Raw genomic sequence first — 12,038 nt, forward strand, 5'->3', positions numbered from 1 at the left:
ATAAAATACAGGCTAAAAACAAAATCACAACGGCTTTTCTTTTTCTAGATTGCTTTTGAAAACACTTTCGGTTCGGTTTAGGGAAGCAGTAAGTGGGTCAGTTTGTCAGTCATTCAGTTGACCGCATGCTGACCTGGTCGGCTGATATGTATATTGCACCCTCTGGTGGATTTATGTGAGAATAGGACATGTGAAAGGATCTTGTAATCATCAAAAAGCATTCACAGTGGTCTCTGGTGGATTTGCAAAAACAAAAATTGCAAGCAGACCTACATAAGGTTCCATATTTCACTGTCCTGAGAAATGTAGACCTGGGTAGGTATCCACAATTAGCCTGGGTTAAACATATATCACTGTTTGAGATTTTTATAGTTAATATTAATATATATATTTTTTTCCATAATTTTTTCATCTTTGAGAAGATGATTGAAAACATAACATTATTGATGAGAAACTCAAACACTCTTTAAATGCTTTAGAGCAATTCTGCTGGATAGAAGAAAAAACAAAACAATCAAAGCAATCATTTCTGTTTATCTCAATCAGCAGTCTTATTAAGGTCTGGCATGAGATGTTTCTCTGTAGCGAGATTCATTTTGTCATAATGTCTTTTCCCTGCTCATAAAGAACATGTCCTCATTATCCACCATGTGTTTCAGCCTTTCATTGAGACATTTTCACTGCAGGAGGATGAGGAATCAGAAAATATCATTTCTGAAGATACAGAGAACATCATTTTAGATAAGAACAACTAGTACAAGGTGCTATGAAAAGTGTCAGCGCTGAGGTCAGTTTCATTTCGGTCATGCAAATTTAGGAAATAACCTGAAGTTCTCTTCAAGTTTAACATTTAACTTTTTCAAAAGGAGTCAAACTCTCTTCATGGACAATATTACTAAACTTTTATAATAAGATGGGTGTTCTTGAGGTAACAGGAACTAACAGTGAACTACTGTGTTGTCATTATAATGACCAAATAAGAATAAAGTAAATATAATAAAGTATATATATATATATATATATATATATATATATATATATATATATATATATATATATATATATATATATATATATATATATATATATCTGTTATTTAACAATTTCAGTAGTTCATGATTCCCAAGTTCTTTCAGATTTTTTTTTTTTTTTCACTTAATTGTATTAAGGTACATTAATCTCTGCTTTGTCAACATTTGATATAGAAAATTAAATTCTACAGTTTAACAGAGTGACTTTTATTGACATTTTAGCAGTTTGAAATTGCATAATACATATCGGAGATGAGTCTGCAAAACAACAGAAAATGTACTGGCAGTTTGTAAGGTGTTTTAAGGTTAAAAGTTGTTGGAAGAAAGATCAAGGTTCCGTAATGCAATGCAATGAGATTTTATGCATGTATATGACAACTGCCATTGAGTGTTATTCGCTCAGCTACATAATTTTAAATGCAAACATGATATTGCATAAGATATCTTTGTTTTGACAACTTGACAAACAAATACATCATTACTGTCTTTGTTTTGACAGCTTGACATTATTGAGACAGCATGATTTGTCATCAACATACATTGTAAGACATTATAAGACATTATAATTGTGTCATGAATTTCACATAAGGCTTAATCCCAATTCTATTTTTGTACCCCTACCCCTTCCCCTTGGCCCTTGAAACTGTGAAAGGGAAGGGTCTTCAAAACTTACCGCTAATAATTGGGACACCACTACAGCACCTGCACACGTCATCATATGTCATCACAATCTCATGTTTGTCACATCCCCGGCTTGTTCCTGCTGCTCCACCTACCCACTCTCTCTCACCATCACATCCCCTCAGCACCAGTCATCGCTCCCCATCTCCTGCCACCTCTCACCTGAGTACTAATCAGACACACCTGCACTTCTCATCAGGACTCCCTATATGATTCTAGTATAACCCAGCAATTCTAGTCAGTCAGTGGCTGGAATCTTACCTTACCTTCTCTCTAACTCACCTTCTTCAAGATGTTTCCCCTCTTCTCTGAATGTTTAACCTGTGAATGATTCTCCCAAACCTGTGAATAAACAAAGCTATCATTAAGGGAAGTGACTTTACACTCTTTGTCTGTTTGACGCTATCTGTTTACAACGTAAAGAACTATTCATCAGCTCCATTGCAAAGACTCTCACAACCTGCTTATTAATGCATTACTTATTTAAATAAATTGATGAAAAGAGATAACCCTCATTGTCCGCATTGTGTGACCATGACAATGCTTCATATAAGATCAGATGATCGCAACTGCTGTAGTTATTCCAGTTGCGCTATTTTTTGCTATTTATCTTCAGGAAATCACTAAAGGCATATATTATGTTTTTATAACAATCTAATGTGGCAATAACCTTAAAGAAAATAAACATTTAAAAGGACCAGACAATTTTGACCAGGACCCTACGTAAGGGGCGGGAGGTGAACATGATGGAAGGGTTAAACCACAACCTCAACTACAGTGGTACAAGTTAAATTGAAAAAAATTATTTGTCATTAAAAATCTAATTTAATATTATGTTATATAAATAGAATTGACAAATTATTTGCACTTTTACTAAGCATTTTTTATGACATTAATTTAGTTTCACTGAAAAAAGTGACTAAAAATATCCAAGACACAATTATAATGGACTCATGATAAACATGTTTATGACAGATTCATGACAAGTTATGTTGTCTTGGTAATGTCAAGTTAAATGATTACATGACATGATTCAACGACATTAATAAAATTATTTTATGAAAGTCTTGTAAATGCCCCTAAAATAAATTGATACTGGCGAGGCATTGGCGCAGTAGGTAGTGCAGTTGCCTCACAGCAAGAAGATCGCTTTGTTGTTGGTTCGAACCTCAGCTCAGTTGACGTTTCTGTGTGGAGTTTGCATGTATTCCCTGCCTTCGCGTGGGTTTCCTCCACAGTCCAAAGACATGCGGTACAGATTAATTGGGTAGGCTAAATTGTCCGTAGTGTAGGAGTGTGTGTGTGGATGATTCCCAGAGATGGGTTGCGGCTGGAAGGGCATCCGCTGCGTAAAAACTTGCTAGATAAGTTAGCGGTTCATTTTGCTGTGGCGACCCCGGATTATTAAAGGGACTAAGCTGACAAGAAAATGAATGAATGAATAAAATGATACTGTACAATGACTTTAGCAGCAGAAAATAAGCATAAAATAATTTAATTAGAGGTACAATTTCAATTAAATTTTTATTTGTATATATATATATATATATATATATATATATATATATATATATATATATATATATATATATATATATATATATATATATGTATATATATATATATATGTATATATATATATATATATATATATATATATATATATATGTATATATATATATATATATATATATATATATATATGTATATATATATATATGTATATATATATATATATATATATATATATATATATATATATATATATATATATATGTATATGTATATATATATATATATATATATATATATATATATATATATATATATATATATACATATATATATATATATACATACATATATATATACATACATATATATATACATATATATATATATATATATATATATATATATATATATATATATATATATATATATATATATATATATATATATATATATATATATACATATATATATATATATATATATACATACATATATATATACATATATATATATATATATATATATATATATATATATATATATATATATATATATATACATATACATATATATATACATATATATATATATACATATATATTGAGAGAACATTTTGTCCTCTTTTTAGTGTGTTTGCAGCTACGTGCAGAAGTGCTTGTGGTTTTGTGTGTATATGTATTTGTGTGTCAGAAATATGAGGCCATGGTCTGGTTTCAGTCTTGCAGGTGTTAGAAATATGAGACCATGGTCTGGTTTCATTTCGCAGCTTCACCCACGCTGGAAAATTCCACTATGCTCAGATATGAAATATGCTGATTCATGTTAAGAGAAAATGCTGTATGACTAGCCCATATTTGGAGTGCCTTTCTGCTATCAGCCCCTGTGTATAAATATCCCTGTCCATCCTGTGTTGTCAGGCTTGCAGAATAAACCATTCTAACTACAGTTTGGTCTCTTCTCATGTCTCCGGGTCGACCTGCTGAACTTTGCTGAATCTGGTGCCTAATATAGGGGAAATCTTACAGATCTGGGGGCTCGTCCGGGATACATCTGATCAGGTAAGAGAATTTTTATTCACACTGCCTGCTCCGGTGTATCTCAGGAAATCGTAAGATTTTAATTAAAAATTGGGTTGCGCAAGCAAGAGAGGTCTGTGTTCTAGAGCACAGAACATCCTGTCAAGTTTACTTTCCACAGTAAATTGCACAGAAGGATTTGTGTCGTCGTACTCAATTAAATTTGGGTTCCACAAATTAGCGAAATTTATTAATTTGACACTTGATAGCCTGTCAAGTTTACTTTCAACAGTAAATTGCACAGAAGGATTTGTGTTGTCGTACTCAATTAAATTTGGGTTCCACAAATCAGGGGATTTAATAAATTTTAGTAAATAAGTATTACGCACCAGCTTCAGCAATATGGGACAAGGATATCCAAAACCAGAACCCAGTGAGAGTCCAAAGCAATGGATGGATAGATGTGGGTGGGGATTTTACACTGAACCCTGGCTGTCCAATTTAGCTGGGTGGACAGAGGGACAATCTCAATGGAGAGACTTTCCTAGGGAAGGAACATTTGATCCAGGTTTCCTCCAATCAGCTTATAAATTAACGTACGAAGGATATGGAGATCCTGAATGGGATGACCAGTATATGATAAATGGATATGACACATGGTATACAATGAGCTCTATATGGAGAGATAAAAAAAAGGCATTTTTACACCTAAAACCGTTTTGAAATCTGTCCCCAAACCCAAAAGCAGAAGCAATACTGCCCGTAAGGCAGATAAGAGGGGCTCTCTCGCAGCTGCTAAGACAACTATGATATCACCACCCCTTATACGGGGCTTCCGCCTGCAGCTTCATGCTCTGTAAGTGCTTCTCCTACAGTGCCTTCTATTTTACCCGTCACTGACAGAAATGATTAAAACTAAACCAGACCCCTCCGACAGCACGGAGGGCACTACTTCAGCTTCTAATGTGGCTGCGGTGTGGGTTGCTAAACCACGAGGGATAGAGATAATTCCGCCCTCATCCTCTGTTCTTAAAGATCTTATATCTCTTCTGCCCGAAGTGGACAAACCACTGCAATTTGTAGACATGCTGTTGCGCAGTTCGCGTCACTGCCAACTAATTGGGGCAGATTATCGATTTATCCTTCAAACCAAAATGGGTTCGTCCTATGACAATGAAGAAATAACAACAAAAATACCTGCTCTTGATCCCAAGCATGATATAGTACAAACAGAAACTGTTAAGGAAGAAACAGATGAGGGCAAAAAGACACGCACTCCTATAAAAACACGCCTCGCGTGGAAGGATGATCAGGAGGAGCTCCTGACACATCTAAAACAGTAGCTTACTAAATACTTAGTACCATACTTACTGGTCTGAATGTGACGCCACGACCGATCTTAATGGAATAATGCTAGATGGCAAAGGCCGTTTATGCCTGCCATCATCCTGTGCACCTTTTCTCGTCCGCGAGTTTCACGGTGTTACACACCGCGGCCGAAGAGGGGTAATAGACACAATGAGTTAATAGACACAATGAGTTAATAGACACAATGAGTTCCTTTTTATGCATCAATAATTTACAGCACCATGTCAATAACACGCTAGATAGATGTCTGATATGTGCTCAAAATAATATCACTAAACCTCAAGCTAAACATCAACAATTGCCCCTTCCTGAAACACCTTTTCAGGAATGGCAGGTAGATTTCACACATCTGCCAAAGAGGGGTCCTAATAAATATCTACTGGTTTTTGTGGACAAATTTTCAAAATGGGTTGAAGCCTTCCCATGCAGTAAAGAAGATGCTAATATAGTTGTCAGATGTTTGACAAGAGAAATCATTACAAGATACGGTATACCATGTGCCATAGACTCAGATAAGGGAACCTCATTTACTGCGAAAGTAATACAAAATCTAGCTAAAGAACTCCAAATTAATTGGCAGCTACATATTCCCTGTCATCCACAATCATCTGGCATAATAGAACGAACTAATAGGACCATCAAGGACAAATTAAGAAAGGCTATGCAACATGCAGGGCATTCAAATTGGCTCGCCTTGCTACCTCTCGTTTTAGCAGACATGAGGATGTTTCCTCACAAAAGTCTTCACGGTCTCTCTCCTTATGAGACTGTGATGGGACGACCCTTTCCCTCACCATGGAGGCAAAGGGGTACCACACTGGGTGACGGTTCTTTGGATATTCATATGAGTGAATGTGCACAACAGCTACTAACAACATTGCATGCATACTGGACTAACATACATTCTGGTTCAGCCCCGATGCCGGTAGACCCAACACACCCCTTTAAGGCCGGTGACAGAGTAATGATTAGACAGTTCAATAAAATGAGCACAGAACTGGGGGACCCCAAATATGGCCCCCCGACGGATGTCGTGGCTGTAACCAGAACCGCCGTTTTAACCTCCTCTTCTCCACAGTGGATCCATGCAACCAGGATAAAACGAGCACCTATTGAATAATAAAAATGTATAAGTTTTGTACTATGATAATCTGTCTGCAGACTCTCTTTGTTTTACAGATTTTGGGGGCCCCCACATCAGCTAGCACCTCCACGCAGCATAACTACTAGAAGGATAAGCATGAAGTGGCTATGGACATTGGCACTGTTTCTCTTTCTTGTTGCTCAAGCTAATGCAGCCAGGCAGAAACGCTGGACACATGATCATGAATTCGGATGGGCAGAGGATGGGGCTGACAATCCAATTGAAATAATATGTGGTATCAATATGTGAAAGTTTTAGCTAGGTCATATAATGTATCTGGTTGTTATGTATGTTCTGTTATGCCTCATTCAGCCAAACAAACCCCTCTTTATGCCAAACCCATGAATAAAACAGCTGCTAAATGTTTTGCCAGTTTTGCAGGATCAGGGTACCAGAATCCATATATAATTGTCGATGACTATGATCCATACCGGATTGGCATTAGAAATGGTACATGTGATGCTCTATTTTGGGTAAAATTTGGCCATGCTAAACCCTCACCTATTAGCCACAAGGTTTTTATTAACCACTCTATTACACACCCTGTGTGTTATAACCAGACCATGGGCTCTCATTTCATGGGAAGCACTGTTAACTGTCAACAAATTGCCTCCTCGGGAGAGGGGGCCCCAGTCGACATCTCAGGACCTTCAAACGGCACTTATGTGGTCCAGGGTGGGTGATGGTTGTGTGGGAAAAACGCCTACATGTCCTTACCGGCCAACTGGACGGGGCAGTGTGCCCCTGTGCATGTGACTGATCACACCTTTATTGTGACAGCCCAGGTCCTGTCAGCGCAGCAAAGAGTTAAACGCAGTGTCCCTGAAATGAAGCCCCATGACTCTGTATGGGGTACTGATGTGCCCGAGGATTTCAAATTATGGACCACTGGTAGTAAAGTGGTATTGGCTCTATTTCCGCAAATAGGTGTGGGAAAAGCTCTACTAAGAATTGAGACCCTGGACTATCGCATGGGCCTATTCCTGAATGCCTCAAAAATAATTAATGAGGCCCAGAATAAGGAGCTGGGTAATCTACGTACCATGGTTTTGCAAAATAGAATGGCTCTAGATCTCTTAACAGCATCCCAGGGGGAGGTATGTAAATGAGTACTGCTATGTCTACTCTCCAAGGGTTAAAAATTGCCATGACTTCAGATTATGTTCCCGACACAACTTGGGGTTGGATGATGGGTCTGTTCGGCTGGGTGACTCCTTTCCTTACTATGATAATTCCTGTATGTATTATTTTCCTTCTTGTTTGTTGCTGTGGCCCCTTTCTTTTACAATGTTTGATGAATCGTGTTTATGCTACCATGGATAGTATGATGGGCCAAAATTATAAACTAATGCATTAGGCCTTCGGCCTAAAAGAGGGGACTGAGAGAACATTTTGTCCTCTTTTTAGTGTGTTTGCAGCTACGTGCAGAAGTGCTTGTGGTTTTGTGTGTATATGTATTTGTGTGTCAGAAATATGAGGCCATGGTCTGGTTTCAGTCTTGCAGGTGTTAGAAATATGAGACCATGGTCTGGTTTCATTTCGCAGCTTCACCCACGCTGGAAAATTCCACTATGCTCAGATATGAAATATGCTGATTCATGTTAAGAGAAAATGCTGTATGACTAGCCCATATTTGGAGTGCCTTTCTGCTATCAGCCCCTGTGTATAAATATCCCTGTCCATCCTGTGTTGTCAGGCTTGCAGAATAAACCATTCTAACTACAGTTTGGTCTCTTCTCATGTCTCCGGGTCGACCTGCTGAACTTTGCTGAATCTGGTGCCTAATATAGGGGAAATCTTACATATATATATATATACATACATATATATATACATACATATATATATACATATATATATATATATATATATATATATATATATATATATATATATACATATATATATATATATATATATATATATATATATATATATACATATATATATACATATATATATATATATATATATATATATATATATATATATATATATATATATATATATATATATATATATATATATATATATATATATATATATATATATATATATATATATATATATATATATATATATATATATATACATATATATATATACATATATATATATACATATATATATATACATATATATATATATATATATATATATATATATATATATATATATATATATATATATATATATATATATATATATATATATATATATATGTATATATATATATATATATATATATATGTATATATATATGTATATGTATATATATATATATATATATATATATATATATATATATATATATATATATATATATATATATATATATATATATATATATATATATATATATATATACTTTGGGTGATGAGAGATAAGAGATAACATATCTTTGTCTATGGCTCAGAGTCATGTCCAACCATAATCTCTCAGCAAAGCATGTTTCCTTCCCTCTGCTCTGGACAGACACTCTACATTCAAGTCAAGAAGTCTAGCCACAGAGTATCAAAAGCCGCTTACAGCAGCCAGTGGATTATGGTAAATAAAACATTTAGTGTGCATGAATATACGGGTTGGGTGTGTTATTTTGCGTGTGCGTGTGTGCACTGTTATGCATTTGCTTGCTTTTTGTTTAACAGCTTGCCAAAGAGATAATGTAAACACACAGGAGACAACAATATTTTAAAACAAGAGAGCTCAGGAGATAGACATTTAGATAGAGAAGACACAAAATATCCAGCTTAAGCACACAAATGGTCTGGGCAAAATAAAGCTTAGATTTTGACTAGGAAGAGTGTTCTGCTTTGAAGCCAAAACCAAGATAAATCCCTAAACAGTGAATAAGTCCTCTTCGCTACTCTGTCATTCTTGTCCCATTTTTTTCTATAGGTTCTTTGAGAGGATAATGGCATATCTAAAGAGGGAAAAAAATCATCAAACATTCAGTCTTTTCTCTTTCACATGCTGTGATGCCTTTTCTCTTGTAACAAATGATGCAAAACTAATTAGAAAATATAAATTATTCCTTTTGGTGTTCTCATCTAAAGCATTTCAGTTGTTTTTGCCTACACATAGAGATGTAAGAATGTCTGAATTAAAAAGAACTGTAGTTTTGAAGTCAGCTTTGATCAAAATACACCCAAATTCTCGAAGACGCACACAAATTAATCCGCATGCACAAACATGAGAAACTGTACAAACTAACCCAGAACAAGTTTCAGCAAGAAGAATTCTTCTGTTCTCTCTGGTTATTGATTCGCAATGATCAGAGAGCCGATAAATCTCATTCCTTGGTTGAGTCACAAGGTTTTTCAGAGCCAGCGGGTATCCTCTCATTCAATGCTCAAGACTCAGACAGGACTATTCTCTGGTGTTTTTCAGAGCTGGAGTTGCTTAATGAATGGTGAAAACTTTGAATCCATGGCTTAACCCACCTCTGACTTTCCAGATGGAGTAGTTATAGCATCTACAAACCAGCAGGTGCCAACTGGATCACTCTAACCTGCCAAATCTTGATCTCTTGCTTAGAAAAAGCGTATAAATTCACCTAGTTAAATTTTTTAAGATTTTAAAGAAAGCTGAAAACCTGTAACCATTGACATCCATTATGGGAAATTAAATGTTTACATGTTTCATGCTTTCTTCAAAAAAAACCTTCAAAACTTTCAGAATCTCAAATTTCTGTTACAAGTGCCATTCGAGCCTGCTGTTCTCACACAAATCCATCAGTGGCCACTGTCCACAGACTGATTAACTAATCAAATTAATAGTGTTTTAAAAAGCATCGACTGAACAGCGCCCACCCCTTTCTCTAAACACAGCAAACAGTGTTTTGAAAAGCAATAAAGAAAAAGAAAACCCCCGGATTTTTATCACATTTTTAAACTTGAAAACATTCTCACACTATTATTTACTTGTTTATATATATTTTTGGCTTTTGTTTTTATTTTCTTAGCTGCTTTTTGGACACATTTTTGGCTGAACTTGAACCCCATCATCGCGGTCAACTCGCGGTCCTCTCTGCATCACAAGTCTGCTGACGTAAGCTGCGAGCCACCAGACAAACTGATAACAGCTGAAAAGTAGTCCACACGGAGGTGAGCGGCCAGCTGCTAGTGCGAAAAGGAATGATGTCATACCACCCCCCATCATTCATTTTAAAGATGAAATGCAAACATGCATACTTCTGGCTACATAATATGGAATCTTCATAAATATATATAGGGCTGCAGTTTTCGAGATGAACCTATGTTCCATATATCAGACATCTAAACTGATTTCAATTTAAAATACATGCAAAATCAGATATTTTGTTCAGAGTATCTGAGGCTCAAGCTATAGACTCTTTTTAGGGATGTAAACAAAAAAAAATGGTCCCAGCGTATTCCCTGTTTTACATTTTTAATTTCTATAGCTTCTGAGAATCCAAAAAGAGCCACACATTGATAAATGATGTTATGATAGCTGTTTTAACATTTAGTTATGATTGTATTGCCTCATTACAGTTATGAAATAGTTTAATAACAAGCCTGAAATGTTCATGGGCCAATGACATGACCACACTGAAATGGTCCATAAAGGCTCTGTCCTTAATGAAATAAGGGGTTGGAAGCAGCAGCTCATTCAAATAAAGACATACAAAAAACAGCACTCAAAAATACAGCTTTGAATAAAAGGGAATGAGAAGGGTATATTAAGACACATTCTAAGGACTCTTAAGTCCTATATTACATCTTCTAAAAAGGGCATGGGTTCTCTTTGAGCTTTGCCAACTGAAAACATGATCAAAATGGCGATCTACTTCAATGACAGTTGCCATCAATAACCTTCAAGTTCAAAAAAGTGAGCAACTGTCAGCTCTTTTGGCAAAAAAGTCCTGATATTACATCACATGTTAGTTAATAATGTAACACTTTAATGTAACTACTTATCTTACACATCTTGACTTCCCGAATATTGGATTCCAGAGTAAATTTAGAGGTCTTGTTAGTTTAGTCAGAGAAGAAATGAGCAGATTTTAACTGCTCACTTTGTGTGTACTGAAGGAGCTTTTAAAAGCGTGTTGATTGCTAATCAAAAAGGGATGTTTGCAGAATTAATTCTCGCCCATCAATGAGTAATGCTGCAGCTCCTAAATGTCTTGAGCCTATAAATAATTCATACATCCCCTTGCCCAGCTTCATATAACAAGCAATAATTTGCCTACAATGCATGTCAGGTGCTGTGTCAGTTCAGAGAAGAAGACAGAAAAAAACTAAACAGTGATTGAATGCT

General features: G+C 35.5%; 2 long non-coding RNA genes across 2 annotated transcripts in view; one reads left to right on the top strand and one right to left on the bottom strand.

The window, feature by feature from the left end:
- LOC137487534 (uncharacterized) overlaps positions 1–12,038 on the bottom strand; it is a 298,360-nt gene that overhangs the window by 17,872 nt on the left and 268,450 nt on the right. The window contains exon 5 of the long non-coding RNA XR_015507807.1: positions 1,995–2,054. This is a non-coding gene — a long non-coding RNA (uncharacterized LOC137487534). The remainder of the gene's footprint in view (positions 1–1,994; positions 2,055–12,038) is intronic.
- On the top strand, positions 4,143–8,479 carry LOC147840867 (uncharacterized). Its single transcript, XR_015507787.1, has 2 exons — positions 4,143–4,285; positions 6,791–8,479. It is a non-coding gene; the product is annotated as an uncharacterized LOC147840867 (long non-coding RNA).

This window comes from Danio rerio, chromosome 14 (genome assembly GCF_052040795.2).
Source record: "Danio rerio strain M-AB ecotype USA chromosome 14, GRCz13ab, whole genome shotgun sequence".
In the NCBI taxonomy this organism is placed as follows: domain Eukaryota; kingdom Metazoa; phylum Chordata; class Actinopteri; order Cypriniformes; family Danionidae; genus Danio; species Danio rerio.